The sequence below is a fragment of the Bos grunniens genome, chromosome X (assembly GCF_055505025.1).
Source record: "Bos grunniens cultivar Pamir isolate PY7600 chromosome X, Bosgru_T2T1.0, whole genome shotgun sequence".
NCBI lineage: Eukaryota > Metazoa > Chordata > Mammalia > Artiodactyla > Bovidae > Bos > Bos grunniens.
Window position 1 is genome coordinate 122294119 of NC_141194.1, and position 18504 is coordinate 122312622.

The 18504-nt window shown below is 40.2% G+C and overlaps 1 pseudogene; it reads right to left on the reverse strand.

Annotated features, from left to right (window-relative positions):
- Positions 1–10605, reverse strand: part of LOC147341280 (uncharacterized) — a 36134-nt pseudogene extending 25529 nt beyond the window's left edge.
- Between the last annotated feature and the right edge of the window lie 7899 nt (positions 10606–18504).

An 18504-nucleotide genomic window follows, 5' to 3' on the forward strand; every position in this document is an offset into this window, starting at 1 on the left:
TTTTTTTTATTTTAAAATACCAACCTATAAAGTGACTCTACAGATTAATCAAACAAGGCTTTTCCTTATTATGAATGTGTGTTCTCATAAGTGGGAAACGGACCCTGGGCATGGATCACTGTAATACCAAGTCCAATGTAAAAAATTTCATATGGGTAATGCAAAAGCAGAAGGAGAATGAAAGGGAGGGGAACAGGAGAAAGGAACAAAAGGAAGGAGGAAGGGAAGAAAGAGGGGATCCTGGGGAAAAGCAGGATACCATTTCTCTTCATGAATGGCTCTGTGGAAGAGGAGGCAGGAAGTACATCCTTCAGGGATGGATGAAACTGGACTAGACAGCTCCTCCTTGTCTTTAGAGCCTGCTGTATGTATGCCAGACCTTGCACTCGGGACTTTTCCTCCATTAAGACTTGGTCTCACAAGAACAATGTCATGAGTCCCAACTTGTAGACGAAGAAACAGAGGCTGGCAAGAGATGATATAGCCAGATGTGGTGAATGGCATGAACAAGGGCCTGGTCCAGGGAACATGAAGAAAGATGCTGTTTTTACAGAAAATGCACAGTAATACTGGAGAGGTCCACCAGACTCAGATTATGGGAGTTCTGGGACTCCATTGAATTGACAATAAAGAGTCGGTCATTTCCTGAGAAGGCAGAAAGGAGATAATGAAAGCTGTGTGTTAGGAAGATTCTCAGGCATTGGTATGCAAGGATGAATTGAGTGACAGGAAATCAGTGAGTAAAGACACTTTCTCTACTCCAAGCTCAGGACAATCAGCACAGGCCCCAGAGGCCTGAGTCTGAAGCTGAGCGCAGCCATTGATTAGCTGTGTGATCTTAGGCAAGGTGTTCCATCTCCCCTGACCCTCAACTGTCTCAGCTGTGGATGAAGATGATAATGGAAATGTATGTATCTCATAGGGAGGCTGTAAGGAGTCAACAGGACAAAATATGTGAAATACTCTGCTCAGTGCCTGGCCCGTAGTATCATGCTGTAAATGGAAGCTCTTATTTTTTTTTTTTTTTTTTTTCATGAAAAGAGAGCAAGACCAGCTTGGAGGCTGTTTTAATCCATGCATGGGATGATAAGGGACCAGCCTGAGATGATGACAAGAGAGATTCAGAAGGGGAAAATAATTATGTTAAGTGTAAGACAGTGACTAGATTGTTGAGGGGAAAACAAATCTTTCCTAAGCCAGAATATTCTGTTGTCAAATGCAAAACAGATTTGAAAATGAAAATTATCTATCATGTGCAGTGTAGTATTTGTCGGGCTTTTGTTAGACTGCAGCACATTGACTCCAATTTTGTAATATCTATATCTATCATTCTTTAAGCATTCAGCATGTTGAGTTCATATCTCTCAAAGCCTTTCCATTTTGTAACTACTGAAATGAAAGGTTTTGAGATAAAGCAAGGGATTTGAGTATATATGAAAATGAATCCTAAAATGGAAGATTGAGTTTCATGTTTATAACCTTTTATTCTGTTTCCAAAAGGCTTGCAATTTCGTCATTTCCATTCTGTTTCCTGAAATGGCATGAATGTTATAGATATTAAGTCTGGTATTCAATTAAAGGGAGGTTGTCTATTCATGTAATTGCTGTCTAGGGTAATTAGTCATTTGTCTTAGATAGCTAGAACGGAATGTGACCACCACAAACTCAGTTATTTATTTGTCAGTTATTTGATACATAAATAAGGCCCTGGAGACAATGAACTTAGGAATTCAAAACGTGGGACCTGCCTTTGGTTTTAATATTCAGCCCACAATAAAAAGTCCTAGAATGCCAACCTCCAGCTCTTTCTTAAAATAGGTTTATTGGTAGATCACTAAACATATGGTATATGCCACATAATTAATTTTATAGTAAAGTTGGTTAAAGCCTGAGTAAATGGACAATTACCCTCTCCTCTGTGAGCAGATCCATTATCATAATTGCTAATGAAACAAAATTCACATGCATACATAAGACAAAAATAACCCTTCTCTCTGATATGACACAGAAGCAAAAAGCTCAATCTGTAATATTTAACAGGAATAATTCCTTCATTTCATTCTTTATCTTACAGTGATAATCAAATCTTCTTATAAAGCCATCCTATCTTGTTTGCATTTAATTCTCCAACTTCCCTTATTTGAAATCTAAAGCTTGTGTTTAACACCAGAATATATTATTAGTTAGATTTCAAATACATAGATAAAATAGAGAGCATACAAATTTCATCAGGAGGTTTGAAAAACATAATTAATATAATAGATCATTTATAAAGTGTCTATACAGTCATAGGTTAAATATCTCTCAATGAAAAATAGGAGAGATGACACATACTTTGAAATGGCACATACTTTGGTAACTCCTCTGCTGTAGACAGTAGAATTGATGGATAATATACAGAAAAGATAAAGAAAAAGACACATGGCCTTGGATAGAAGACAGGTATCTCCATGAATCAGATGCAGAAAAGCAAAGTACAGGTGTGAGCATGGCTGAGTGTTGCTGGGGTCCTGCTCTAGTAATGGGCAGTGATGGCCAAGTGGTTAGGTGCTTGGTGAGGCATCTAAAGTGCTTCATATATAAAGGGGGATCAGGACTAACTGGGTGTTTAAAAGCAAGAACTGGAAACGGAGGACAGAACACCTTGTCTCATAAAAGGAAGCTGTGAAATGTTACCTGAGACCACATCCCTTGCAAGACGCAGGCCTTGGGAACTAGGAGGACACAGATACAGCCTCAGGACCTAGGTATAAGCCAAGTGGCCCATTTGTTCAGTGAAAGCATCTGCCAAGTCCCTAATATTACCACTGGACAGAAACTTCAGACTGACTGTAAGACCGAGTTCTAGAATAGGGATGTGGGGCTGGGTGGAGACAACTGTAAAACTGCTAGATGGGAAGAGATGAGAATAGACACAGAGTTGGAGGGGGGAAAGGCTCTAGGCTGTTGCTTTTAAGATGATGTTTGCACAGCACTGAGGATAAGTGCCTCCTTAAATTTTGTGCCCCAGCTGCCTTATTCTCCTCACCTAGGCCCTGCTGTGAATCCACAAGTTCATACAAATATCAATATAAATAAACAAATGGAGAACTTGTGAAAGTTCTTCTTTACAGGAAATTTTAATAAATATAGGTGGAATCAGAAAATCACCATTTGGTAATATCGTTAATAATGCTAAAGGTAATAGGTTAAAATTTTGGTGAGAAATGGCATATTTACATATTTTCAAAGAGTTTCCTTTTATTTTATTTTTAAACTTTACATAATTGTATTAGTTTTGCCAAAGAGTTTCTTTTATAAGATACTTAATAACAAAGAAAAACATAGTAAGGAGAAGCCTGGAAGATACCACTGTAACCAAGTGAACAGACTTTATATCACCAGTAATGGGACATAGATAACATGTGTCTCCTAAGTTGCACTGAGAAGGACACATCATTTGTGTGACATCGCTGCCATAGTTATAGAAATAACCTGAATTGTTTTTAATGAGGAAAGATCAAACAAATCCAAACTGATAGACATTCTCCAGATTAAATGGCCTGTACTCATGAAAGACAAAGAAATGCTCAGCTACTCTTCTAGATTAGATACCAAAGAAATGTGACAACTAAATGCAATACCTAATCCCAAATTAGATCCTTCTGCTATAAGGAACATTAGTTAGACAACTGGTAAGAATCCCAGGGATGGGGGAGCCTGGTGGGCTGCTGTCTATGGGGTCACACAGAGTCGGACACGACTGAAGTGACGCAGCAGCAGCAGCAGCAGCAACACATAAATAAGATCTGTAGATTATAATACTGTATCAATGCAAATTTCCTGATACTTGATAATTGTATTGTAACTGTGTAAAAGAATGACCTTGTTTTTAGAAAATACACACTAAAATATTAGGGAAAAAGAGACTTTATGTCAGCAACGTTCTTTCAAACAAACCTGTTTAGAAAAATATATAATATTGAGTTGGCCAAAAGTTCATTTGGGTTTTCCAAACTTTTTGGCCAACACATTACATACAATTGTGTGTGTGTATGTGTGTGTGTGTGTATGTATGATGGGCTTCCCACCTGGCATTAGTGGTAAAAAGCCCCCCTGCAATGCAAGAAATGCAGGAGACCTGGGTTCAATCCTGTAGTGGGAATTTCTAATACTGTACTTTCACAGCCTTGAGAAATTTCATAGAAATAGTACCTGGAAAAACAGCATATATCAAGAAACTGTGTTGATGATTATTTTTCATGTTCTTCTTAGAATAATAGCCTTGTTACAGACCCCAAGGCCAGACCCAGAGGGAGTATGACTGGGATCGTGAAAACATGGACCTTGGAACACCGGGTCAGTGTGAGGTATGAACACTGCCTACGCACTTGCTCATTGTTCCCAAGACTATCCCAGAAGGGAATGGCCTGGGGTAAAAACAAGGAGATCTGGACTATGTCAGTGTAGTGTCTTGGAAAAGATAGATCAAAGACAGTTTTGTAGTCTGCAATTAGAAATAAAGGCTGGACTCAGAATGAACTCTACACCTCAGTCCAATAGAGGCTGCAGATCCCCTGACCCATTGCACCAGATTTCGTGTTCTGTTTTCATTCTCATCGCTGGCTCCCGGACCTTTAGGGCAACATGATCCCTGGGTTGGGAAGATCCCTTGGAGGAGGGCCTGGCAACCCACTCCAGTATTCTTGCCTGGAGAATCCCATGGACAGAGGAGCCTGGTGAGCTATAGTCTATAGGGTTGCACAGAGTCAGACACGATTGAAATAACTTAGCGTGTGTGCACTCATTTATATATACATGATAACCTTTGTGGAATTTGCGTTGTGGTACATGAGAATTATTTTATTATTTTTGCAACTTTTCTGTCAGTTTTAAATTATTAAAAAATAAAAGATCTGCCAAACATTGAAATGAATCTGCCACAGGTATACCCACGCTCCCCATCCTGAACCCTTTAGTTTTGGCAAAACTAATACAATATTGTAAAGTTTAAAAATAAAATAAAATTTAAAAAAAAAAGAAAAGAAGAAGGAAAAAAAGAAAAGATCTAATGTTATCTTGCTGAAGTGATAAAGGTAATTTTACAGTCTTAACTATATTTAATCTAAAAATTAAAGCAAATTGAAAATAATTGAATTAAATGTTTAACTCAAGAAACCAGGAAAAAAAGAAAAACAAAGTATTTTAAAAAGAAGAAAACTGTAAGGAGCAGAAATTAATGAATTCAGTAGAAAACAAATCAGAGAGAGGATCAACAAATTTTAAGAATTGGTTCTTTGAGGAAAATAGGGATGAATATAGTGAGAAAATAACAACAGTAGTCAAGAAAAGACAAATAATTTTAGGAACAAAAAAGGGACTATGACAGTTGTACTAGTGAATTAGAGATTTCAGCGATAAGATAAAACTACAATCAACTTTATGCCTATAAACTTGAAATCTTGAAAGAAATGAATATTTTCCTAGAAAATGTATCAAAAGTGACTCGAAGAAAACATACCTCTGTAATGCAATAAAAATTAATGGAAGTGAATTTTCTGTACCTTAAAAAACACTAGGCTCAAGCAGTTTTATAGAAAAAAAAAATTACCAAACCTTCCAAACCCTCTTTTACAAACTGCTGCAGAGAATAGGAAAATATAAGAGAAATATCTACAAGATTTTGGAAGAACTAAGTACAGTATCTTGCTCTACCTCATATAAAAACTTCTTATAAAGCTGCATGGATATTCTCTGGTAGTCCAGTAGTTGGGCCTCCATGCTCTCACTGCCGGTGTGCATACAGGCTTAGTCATTCAGTTGTGTCTGACTCATTGTGACCCCATGGACTGTGGTGTGCCAGGGCTCCTCTGTCCATGGGATTCTCTAGGCAAGAATACTGGAGTGAGTAGCCATTCCCTTCTCCAGGGGATCTTCCCAACCCAGGGATTAAATCCCAGTCTCCTGCATTGCAGGCAGAATCTTTACTGTCTGAGCTACCAGGGAAGCCCCCTCGCTGCCAGGACTGAGTTCAACCCCTGGTCAGGGAACTAAAATCTCACAATCCATTTGGCACAGCCAAAAAACAAACAAATAAAACAAAACTTCCTTTAAAGCTACAGTTGTTAAGACACTATGCTTGGTGCAGGGAGGGACAAAAACATTGGAACAGAATAGAGAGCCCAGAAGTATATTCAGATGAGCATGGACCCTGGATATATGTCAGAGATGGGGTGTCCAATCAGCAGGGGGATGGAAGCATCCCTCAGTATATGCTTCTGGTAGAATTGGGGATAATTTGGGGGAAATAAAACTAAACGTCCGTTATATATAATGTGAAACCAAACCCAGGAGAAAATCTTCATGACCATAGAACAGGGAGTATTCTTAAACAAAACCAGACAAAACAAAAAAGCACAAATGATAAAGGAAACAACTGATACATTTGATTTTGTAATAAAAAAAAGAAACTTGCACAGAGACACCATCTAGTATCTTTAATTTATATATGTTTTATTACTTACTTTCATTGCAGGATAATTGCTTTTCAATGTTGTGTTGGTTTCTGCTGTACAACCACATGCTTCTGCTGCTGTTTTGTGACTAAGTCGTGTTTGATTCTTTGTGACCCCATGGACTGCGCCTGCCAAGCTACAATCCATGGGATTCTCCAAGCAAGAATACTGGAGTGAGTTGCCATTCCCTTCTACAGGAGATCTTCCCAACCTAGGGATCTGTAACCAGTGGCTCCTGCCATCTCTCCTGCATTGCAGACAGATTCTTCACCCCTGAGCCACCAGGAAAGCCCCTATACATCAACATGAATCAGCCATAAGTATACATATGTCCCCTCACTCTTGAACCTTCTTGCCATTCTTCACCCTATCCTACCGCTCTAGGTTGTCACAGAGCACCGAGTTGAGCTCCCTATGTTACATAGCAACTTTCCACTAGCTATCTATCCATTTAGTATCTTGAAAACATAATGTTGAGTGGAAAACCCAAATTGCCTTATTATACAGTATAACCTCATTTGTTAAGTGTTGAAAAATACATACATTGTTTATGGATGTACATGTCTGGTGATGATTAAAAATGTGCATGGGAACTTTAATACTGTGTTCCTAACTACAAGAAGAGAAAAGTAGGGACTAGATTGGGAAGAGTACAATGGGGTTCTCAACCCTATCTGAAATGGGTTTTGTTTCTTTGCCATGGCTTTTCAGGGTATTCTGTGGTTCCATACAAACTTTAGAATTGTTGCTCTATTTCTGTGAAAAATGCCATTGGAATTTTGATAGGAATTGCATTGCATCTGTATTATGGGTTGTATGAATATTTTGACAGTATTAATTTTATCAGTTCATGAGCATGGATTATCTTCACATTTATTTGTATTTTCTTCAATTTCTTTCATTAATGTCTTATAGTCAATGTACTATAGTCAACCTCAGTGTATAGGTTCTTTCACCTCCTTGGTTAAATTTATTCCTAGATATTTTATTCTTTTTGATGCAATTATAAATGGGATTGTTTTCTTAATTTCCCTGTCTGATAATTTGTTATCAGTGTATACACACACAACAGATGTTGTATGTAGATTTTTATATCCTGCAGGTTTGCTGAATTTATTTATTCTAACAGTTTTTTGGTGGAGTCTTTAGGGTTTTCCATATATAATATCATGTCATCTATAAATAGTGACAGTTTGGGCAGTTTTTTGGGGTAATTTTTCATTTTGAAATAATTTCACACTTACAGAAATAGTTACAAAGAACTCCCATTTACCCTTCCACCTTAATTTTACCACAATCATTCTATTATTAGGATCAAAAAAGCCTTGATGAATAGGAAACCAAACTATCATATAGCCTATTCTATGGTAAAACAGGACTATTTGGAAGGCAGTATATAACCGTGGTTAGGAATGTAGGCATTACATGTGACAATATGGATGGACCTTGATGGCATTATGCTAAGTAAAATAAGTCAGACAGAGAAAAAGAAATATCATATGATTTCACTCATTTGTGGAATATAGAAACAAACAAACAAAAATACATTAACAAACCAAACAAAACCAAACATGTAGATACAGAGAACAGAGTAGTGGTAACCAGAGGGGAAGGGATAGTGAAAGACAGACAAAAAGAATAAATGAATTAGAGGAATCCATTGTCTGGTGACGGATGGAAACTAAATTTTTGGTGGTGAGCATACTGTAGTGTACACAAAAGTAGAAATAGAATGTTGTACACATGAAACTTAGATAGTATTATAAAGTGATAGTATCTTAATTTTTTTAATAAAGTGTGTACCCATTGTATTTTGACAGTCCTTAATGGGACCTCAGCTTTCCCACTGACCAACTTGTGACTTTGGGTCACCCAAGTTCTTTGAGTCCATGAGGGAAAAAGTCAACACAGTGTGGCAACACTGGTCATCGATCCAGGCTTTGAATCAGCAAGCAGCCCCAACATTACTGAGTTGGGACTATCTGTAGCATTTTCGGAGATGCTTAGAGAGGCCTACCCTCCCTAAGGGGCAGAGAGATCTGGAGTCTGGCATTTTTCTCTGTGAACCAGAGTCACATGAATGAGACCCAGCTTCAGATGCCTGAGGCCAAACTTCAAATTTCCTAGATGCTTCTTTCAGAATGCATGCATGGGCACGCACAGGCACAATGCGCCACACGTGTCCTTTTGATTTGCTTGATTTTTTTCCAACTCATCAAACCTAGCTTCCTTTGCCACTTTAGTCTCTGTCTTGTTCTCTGCTGAAGCTTTTAGACATAGATGTTGTTTTCCTTCTGGGGAGGAAGAGGCCAGTAGCATTCCCCTTGATGAGTTTCTGACTGGTGCAGCAGTAAGCAGGCCTGGCGAAAGAAATCACCCACCCAGGGTGAATTTAGGGGACAAATAAGAAAGTTTTGGTGCCATAGAGCATGGAATCCCAAAAGTGGATCTGATGAGCTTTGCCAATCTTTAACAGTCTTTCTTTTCTTTCTTGGGCCACATGACATGTGAGACCTTAGTTCCCCAACCAGGGATCAAACATGTGCCCCCTGCAGTAGAAGTGCGGAGTCCTAACCACTGGACTGCCTGGGAAATCTGGACAATGATTCTTATGTGTACATGTTGCTGAGTCCTGTCCAACTCCCTGCAACCCCATGAACTGTAGCCTGCCAGACTCCTCTGTCCATGGGATTTCCCAGGCAAGAATACTGGGATGAGTTGCCATTTCCTTTTCTAGGGGATCTTCCTGACTCAGGGATTGAACCTGCCTCTCCTGCATAGGCAGGCAGGTTCTTTACCACTGAGCCACCTGGGAAGCCCAATGTTCTTATATCTGTATCTAAACGAGAGAGAGAAAAAAAAAAAAATAGACAAGATAGTGAGTTTTTTATAAAGCTAAAAGGATTCAACATAATGACCTGTTCTCTATTTTGAGATGATGCCCTTCCAAGTTTTTTTGGTGATAAAATGTCTTTTCTTGTTTGAAAGTATTGTGGTACCTTTTAAAAATGCCTTCACTAGGCAGTCAAACTTTGTAAATTCTATGTATGTCTCCAAAATGTTCATGGAAAGTGTCATTGGTCCATGCAATTCAAAAATCTGGGAACCATTGATTCAGACTGCCAAAGATGAAAAGATTCTTTGATGTTAAGGTCCCTATCCCCATTTTGCAGATAAGTCAACTGAGGGACTTGAACTCAGAGCAAGTTGGGAGCAGAACCAAAATTAGGATCACATCCCTTGGTATCCAGCACACAAAGCCTTCCTGTCCCCTGCCCTGCTGCTCCAAATGGGAAGAGGCATTGAAGAAAAAAACTCTGTTGACCTAACTATGTAACAAGTTTTTACTGTGCAGTGTTTATTTCCCGTTTCATCTTAAATTCAGGAACCAAAAGAACAGCCAAATTCCCAATGGGAAATGATGATGACTGAGTTCCCTACTTCATAATCGTTAACCCTGTCAATGTGGAGGCGGGCAATGAAGTGCTCAATTAAGGATTTTGCTGACTTGCTCACTCTTAAGTTGGAAGAAGTGCCTACCCAGAGCATTAATTTCTGATTAGCTGTTAATCCGACCAGGTTGGAAAATAAGATGGTGAACAATAAGGCTTCCTGTATCCTTTTCATATTGTTAACTAGCAACGGCTTGCAGAACTGGGTCAGTGCTATTACAGAGGGGAAACTGGAGGCTTCCGCTCTCCTTAAAGCAAGAGACAAACAAGTCAGAGTCTGGCCTGAGGAAGCTGATGGGGGGTGGGGGAGTAGGGGGGGGAACCAGTTCAAAATTAGGGCACTTGCGTAGCTCACACCAAGAATTCTAACTGCTGTGCCAGGATTCGAGGGACCCTAGAAAGAGTCATGATGAGTCACTGCCCTGGAAAAATGTCTCTCTGCCTCTGGGTTAAAGGAAGCATGGCTTTAAAAGCTTCATGATGTTTTATACTAGCATATTCATTATTTATATTTGCTGTAACAAATCACCACAAACTTAGGGGTTTAAAACAATGCAAACCCATTATCTTACATTCTGGATGTCGAGAGTAAAATGAGTCTCAATGGAATCAAATCCAGGTGTCAGCAGGGCTTCTGCAGGCTCTAGGGCAGAATCCATTCTTGCTTGTTCCAGCTTTCAGAGACTGCCCACATTCCTTGTCCCGTGGTGGCATCACTTGAACTTCCACTTCCATTGTCACATTACTGTCTCTCTTTCTCACTTTGACCCTCCTGCTTCCTTTTTTAAGTAAGAAAGAAGGATTTATTTATTTATTTATTTGGCTATACCAGATATTAGTTGTGGCATGTGGGATCTAGTTCCCTGACCAGGGATTGAACCTGGGCCTCCTGCATTGGGACCATAAAGTCTTAGCCACTGGACAACCAGGGAAGTCCTGAGTCCTTCTTTTGAGGACCCTGTGATTACATTAGTCCTACCAGGATAGTCCAGGATTACTTAAGTACTCATCTCAAGATCCCTGATTTATTAATAAAACACATCCAGGTTAAGAATCCATTTTCCAATGTGTGGGATGCAAGTTCAATCCCTGCTCAGGGAACTAGAATCCCACGTGCCAAGGGGCAACTAAGCCTCTGAGAGAGAAGCTGGCTTGCTGCAACAAAAGATCCCATATGCGTGCATGCTGTGACTAAGACTCAACTCAGCCAAATAAATAAATAAATATATTTTTTAAAAAAACACATTTGCCAATCCCTTTAGCCATTCAGGTAAATTCACAGCTTCCAGGGACTGAGATGTGGACATCATAGGGTGGGGGTGGGCTTTATTTAACTTATTACAACTAATAAAATCATTTTTTCAAGTGAAATCATGTAAGGAACCCCAATACATAAATTACATCAAAGCAGAACAGCTATACTTTAAGTCTTACTCATTTAACCTCTAGTATTTTCTAACCATGATGGTCCCAGAAGCACCCAAGGAGAACCTTATGGCTCTAGGACTGGTTTAAATACAACTGATTTATACCTGAAAGGAAGACACTATTTGGAAATACTTCAGCCCCAACATCCTTGTGTTCAGTATATTTTTCAGTGAGACCAGATGCCTCTTAATATTTGTCTGTGAACTTGACAAGAGATCTTGTTCATTTAGCTCAGCATCACCAGAATCTGAGGTGTTAGATGTTTGTTGAGTGAACGAGTGCATAATCAACTCATGGTGAATGAAAAATGCTTAGGCAGCATCCGTTTCCTGTTTCCCTGCTAACAATTATTCATGAGTCAGACCTGTACCTCAGCATTTTTGGAAACAGATCAAAATGGAATGGTGCCACCTTGCCGTCCCTCACTATATCCTGTCCCAAACCACTTGTGCACATGGATACACACTGAATTTAAGTGCTTGTCATGAGCCTTAAAAAAATGTATTATTTCAAATCTTGACCATGGACATCTTAGCTGCACATCATAGAAGTAAACAGTGGTAGTCTAATATATTCCTCTTCCTGTCTCCTAGAGCCTCATTCCCTGAGGGCAAGATTAGAAATGGAAGAAGCAGCTTAGAGATGAAGGTGTTCTGGTACCTTAAAGGCTGTTTAAGGCAGGCAACTTTACAGATAACTAAAGAAGACAAGGGATTTATCCAATATCACTTTATTTACAAGCACATTTTGTAGGATCAAAACTAGAACCAAGTCTTCTGTTTGTGAAAGCAGTGTTCCTTCCATGGTTCCACAGTTGTGCAATACTGAACAGTTCTATCTAGAAGAAGTTCAGTTCAGTTCAGTTCAGTTCAGTCGCTCAGTCATGTCCAACTCTTTGTGACCCCATGAATCGCAGCACGCCAGGCCTCCCTGTCTATCACCAACTCCCGGAGTTCACCCAAACTCGTGTGCATCGGGTCGGTGATGCCATCCAGCCATCTCATCCTCTGTCGTCCCCTTCTCCTCCTGCCCCCAATCCCTCCCAGCATGAGAGTCTTTTCCAGTGAGTCAACTTTTCACATCAGGTGTCCAAAGTATTGGAGTTTCAGCCTCAGCATCATTCCTTCCAAAGAAATCCCAGGGCTGATCTCCTTCAGAATGGACTGGTTGGATCTCCTTGCAGTCCAAGGGACTCTCAAGAGTCTTCTCCAACACCACAGTTCAAAAGCATCAATTCTTCAGTGCTCAGCCTTCTTCACAGTCCAACTCTCACATCCATACACGACCACTGGAAAAACCATAGTCTTGACTAGATGGACCTTTGTTGGCAAAGTAATGTCTCTGCATGTGAATATGCTATCTAGGTTGGTCATAACTTTCCTTCCAAAGAGTAGGCGTCTTTTAACTTCATAGCTGCAGTCACCATCTGCAGTGATTTTGGAGCCTCAAAAAATAAAGTCTGACACTGTTTCCACTGTTTCCCCATCTACTTCCCATGAAGTGATGGGACCAGATGGCATGATCTTTGTTTTCTGAATGTTGAGCTTTAAGCCAACTTTTTCACTCTCCTCTTTCACTTTCAACAAGAAGCTTTTTAGTTCCTCTTCACTTTCTGCCATAAGGGTGGTGTCATCTGCATATCTGAGGTTATTGATATTTCTCCCAGCAATCTTGATTCCAGCTTGTGCTTCTTCCAGCCAAGCATTTCTCATGATGTACTCTGCATATAAGTTAAATAAACAGGGTGACAATATACAGCCTTGACATACTCCTTTTCCTATTTGGAACCAGTCTGTTGTTCCATGTCCAGTTCTAACTGTTGCTTCCTGACCTGCATATAGGTTTCTCAAGAGGCAGGTCAGGTGGTCTGGTATTCCCATCTCTTTCAGAATTTTCCACAGTTTATTGTGATCCACACAGTCAAAGGCTTTGGCGTAGTCAATAAAGCAGAAAGAGATGTTTTTCTGGAACTCTCTTGCTTTTTCCATGACACAGAGGATGTTAGCAATTTGATCTCTGGTTCCCAAGATTTGTCTTGGGATCCACCAGTTTGCCAAACTTAGCTTTACAGAGATCAAAGATAATTGTATCACCCTTGAAACCTCAGGTTTTATAATCTTTATAGCTAACTTCTTCTTCTCTCCTATAGAGATTATAAAACCTGAGGTTTCAAGGGTAATACAATTATCTTTGATCTCTGTAAAGCTAAGTTTGGCAAACTGGTCGATCCCAAGACAAATCTAACCCTCAGACCTGCTTAATTTGTCCATAGTTTTGTTTTCATTGAATTGGTATGTGTTTAAATAGAGTAGTCACACTCCAATTTCCCAAATGTCCCCAGCACTCCTGTTATCTTACACTGAGTCCATTTCACTCATTTATGTTTTATATGTGACCTTTGCAGACATGTAAGTTTCTTTTCCAATCTGCAAATGTGGATCTACAAATTTATTTATATACTGACATTTGAGTTTTTAACCCCTGACATAAACAATCAAAATATACAAGACCTGTTCATCTTTGGAGTCAGAATTTCTAAGTGTTTTTAATACCATAAGTGATACAAAAGTCTGACAGACCATGTGTCTTGAAGACTGATGATTTAGAAAATAATCACCACAGTTAACCTGTAAATCAATCAACGCATGAGAGGGGAAAGATGCTAAAGCAGAGCGTGTCTCCTTCCCTTCCTCCAAACCAGTCATCCCTACCTCCCCACCTGGCTCTCTCTCCACCCACCCCTTTGGAATCTTTAGGTCTGACTCTTGTTGAGATTAGCCTTGGCTGACATGTGACTGTGACTTTGGCAGGCTAACCTTATAGCGTGTGAAAGAGATAATTAGAAAGCCTGTTATCACATGAACTCTTGAGCATGAGATAACTGTTCCTAGTGGAGGAAGAGCAGTGTTCCAGTACCAGTGGGGAGCTGGAATGGTCATTAGGAACTGTTGTTGGGCACAGACAATGAGATTTGGCATGGAGGCCATATTTTAGTTGGCATAGAGAGCCATAGTCTCTTCTCCAGTACACCAGAGAGCAAGTGCCAGCTAGCAGGACTGAGACTAAGCCTACCTGTGGTGGGCTTCTGGTATCCTACTTGGCATAGATTTTATAGGTTTTTCATACATAAAGCTGGCAGAGCTTGGCAAATAGGAGATGACCATTATCACCCTTCTGGGCACATCGCTGGTACCCAGTCAAAGCATATTGATTGAAAGGATTTATTGGAAGTAATTCCAATCTACCCAGTAGAAATAGAATCTGGTTTCAAGTTGTGGTTCTGGACTTGCACACCTAAAAACATTGAAACAACTTAAAAACTTTCAGCACGGTGTACCACACAGAATATTCTTGGAAACTCTCTGGTGTTATTTGGAAAATTATATCTGCTGTTTGGTCAGGTTTAAAGTTTCCTGGGCTTTGAAGTAATGTTGAATCCTAAACAGTGTGCCTTCAAAAGCTTTGACTGTTACAGGGCATTAATGTGATCTATAAACAAGAAGAGAACTGTATTTGAAAAAGGAAAAACAAGTGCCAAGTTTTTACATTATAATAGGTAGGATTCCTTCTCTGTTTCAGCAACAAATACAACTCTGAGCAAAGATATATCAGGACAAGGCATGAGCAGGGAAGCAGGACAGAACGTCGTCCTGGATATGCTCCTGATGTCCTCTGTTGGGGGACTGTCCCAATCCCCTGTTCCACAAAGATAGCATGCTACATAAGTGATAGTGGCAGAAAGGCAGTTTACACCAGAAATGTCCCCTGGGAGGCTTAGACATATAAGCTCCATGGAGAAAGAACTATGTTTATGATTCTGTTCTACCCTGTGACTTAGACAGTATGCGTGGCACATGGTTGGTGCTTATGCAGTGGAGCAAAGGGGGTCCCAATTTCAATTTCATCATCTAGATTCTGAGCAAGTTGAGAAATACACAAAACAGTAAATACGGGCTTTAAAAGATCACTTCCTTGCTCATGGAGGCCATCCTAGAAGACTGAGTTTAATGAGTAAGTGAAATGTGTCTGTTAAATGAATTGTAAAAATTAGACAGACTTGCCCACTTCAATATAAGCAGCACAGAACCAGGGCAGGCTGCCCACACAGAGGAGCAGAGAACAGCTACTCCCAGGAGTACAATTGTTCCCAAGAGAAAGGAGGACTGTGTTGAGTTGAGCTTGTCTAGTAATCTACCCAAATGTACCCATTAAATAAGTATTCATCACTTGTGATGCTCAAGAAATACTCTGTGAAGGCATACATGTATGGTACCTGTGGAAGGTGGAATGTGAACTTGAACTGCGAAAGGTCAGAAGCACCCCCTGTGATAATTTGCTATTGTTGTTTAGTCTCTCAGTTGTGTCTGACTTTTGTGACCCCATGGACTGTAGCCCTCCAGGCTTCTCTGTCCATGGGATTCTCCAGGCAAGAATACTGGAGTGGGTTGCCATTTCCTCCTCTAGGGGGACTTCCCGACCCAGGATCGAACCTGAGTCTCTTTTGTCTCCTACACTGGCAGGTTGATTCTTTACCATTGCACCACCAGGGAAGCTCCCTATGATAATTGGTATAGCCCAAAGACTGCTCTTCATTTTGGCCTGAAGAGCCCTGGGGTAGCCAGAGTGGGGTATTGGTGTAAAGACCGCTTTAGAGCTCACAGTAATTTTCTGGAGTACCAGGCTTGAGATCCTCTCACATGCAAATAAGTGCAGATAAAGGCTGCTGTGATTTCTCAAGAGGATGTCATAGGAAAATCTTTTACCCTGAGACAGGGAAAACTCAACTGACAGTCAGGGCAAAGGGTTACTGATACGGCTTAAATAAGAGGGATCAGCTAATTCTTTCTTCCCATAACAAAGTGGATAAAGAGAAAGAGATTCATTAAGCCAAAGCAAGTTTCAAGCTTTGTTTTGCTTTGGGTTATTGGTAAGACACCTGTTGATGTCACTCTCTATTTAGCCATGTTTCTCACTGAACTAATCCAAGGCAACAAAAAGAAGAGCCAAGAGGCCTCATGTTACTAGAAGGAGATCCTCAGAAGGAGGCTACTTTGTCCCTAAAGACCTCTATGATTGGGAGCCACAGGCTTGAAAGGAAAAACATTTGAATCTTCTCCATTTTTCTAAAGTACTGAGTTCATTCATTGGAAATGATTCAGAGGACTTCCTTGGTGGTCCAGTGGTTAAGAATCCATGCTTCCAATGTAGGGGGCCAAGTTCACTCCCTGGTCAGGGAACTAGATCCCACATGCTGCAACTAAGACCCGATGCAGCCAAGTATATAATAAATATATAAGTATTTTTTGAAATATTTAAATAAAAATAAATAGTTTTTAAAGTGATTAGAAGGGATTATCATTGTGTGTCCACGTTTTTGAGGTCAGAAGCCCAGCAGGTTCTGCACTGGCACTATTTTTCCTTTCAGGTAAGTTGTGTGCAAAGAGGTCACACCGTCACCCTGTGCCCTGGTATATGACCCAGATTTCTAGGTCATAGCAAAGCAGAGTTGACAATCTTAACATTCCTTCATGGTCATCTCTCACATTTAATCAAGTTCTGTTTTTGCTCACAGACTTAGATGAGACCACCCTTGTTAACTCTAAATGAAATCTGAGAATCAAATCTTCCTGGGCCTAGGATTGAAAGGTTGTTGTTGAATCACACTAATACACCGGGATTCTTGGCCCCCGGAGGAGATGAATTCAATCCGGGGCCAGAGACGAGGCTTGATCGCTCAGAGCTTTTGTGTAATAAAGTTTTATTAAAGTATAAAGGAGATAGAGAAAGCTTCTGACATAGGCATCAGAAGGGGGCAGAAAGAGTACCCGCTTGCTAGTGTTAACAATGAAGTTATATACTCTCCAGTGAATCCAAAGAATGTCTGGAGGTTGTAAAGACCTCATCAGACCTACTCCCATAATTTACATTTTAAGATAACAGAATTAGCCAGAAGGTTTAATCCAAAGACTGTCCTTAATCCAGAGACTGTCCTCAGGCAGGATACATTATTGTTATATAATCCTAAGGAATGTGGAGAAAGAAAAAAAGTTTGTCCTTTCTTCCTCCTTGAGAATTCCAGACCCCTCTCTCCTTGGGGACCCCTAGATTTCCTATCAACCTGCCTAGGAAATGACTCTCTCAGGATTTGCATCAAAAGCCTAATGATGTATGCAGTTTTCTGTCACAACCATCAGTATTCTTTTTTTTTCCTCTGACATTTCTTTAATTTCCACCAAAGTACTATGAAAAGTTCTGATTATATTTTCTGATCTTTCTTTTGGACTGTAGATAAAGAGTACAGTCAATTTTAATTTGGGGGCTGCCATTATCCAGTTCACACCTTGAATTCCAGGGCATTATTTAGTCTTCATCTCTCCACATATCTTCTCATGAGATGGTTCTCTTACTCCATGCTAGATAGCAATAGATTCAGTTTTTTTTCTTTACTTAATGACTATCAGTATCCTCTTGATCCTGCTTAAGCTTTAGAGTGAATTAAAGGGACAGCCTCAGAGAAGGCAATGGCACCCCACTCCAGTACTCTTGCCTGGAAAATCCCATGGACGGAGGAGCCTGGTAGGCTGCAGTCCATGGAGTCGCTAACAGTCGGACACGACTGAGTGACTTCACTTTTCACTTTTCACTTTCATGCATTGGAGAAGGAAATGGCAACCTGCTCCAGTATTCTTGCCTGGAGAATCCCAGGGCCTACGGAGCCTGGTGGGCTGCCGTCTATGGGGTCGCACAGAGTTGGACACGACTGAAGTGACTTAGCAGCAGCAGCAGCAGCAAAGGGACAGCCTTAGTTTTGATATTCATAAATGGGCATTAATTCCACATTTATGGAGGGCCTACTTTGTATCAGGCTCCATACTCTTTAAGCCCTTTACATACACTATCTCATTTAACACTTACAACACCCCTGTAAGGTTGATGGTATCCTCCCAATTTCCGAGATGAAGAATCATCTCATTAAAGAGATGGAATCACTTGGGCTGGTTCCACAGAGAATAGATGGTACGATTCACACCCAAGTCTTCTGAGCTGCCAAGCCTCATAAGCTCTTTCTAATCATATGTTCATCTGCTTCCAGCTACCTGTGGGCTCATCTCCAGATTAGGGGGACTGAG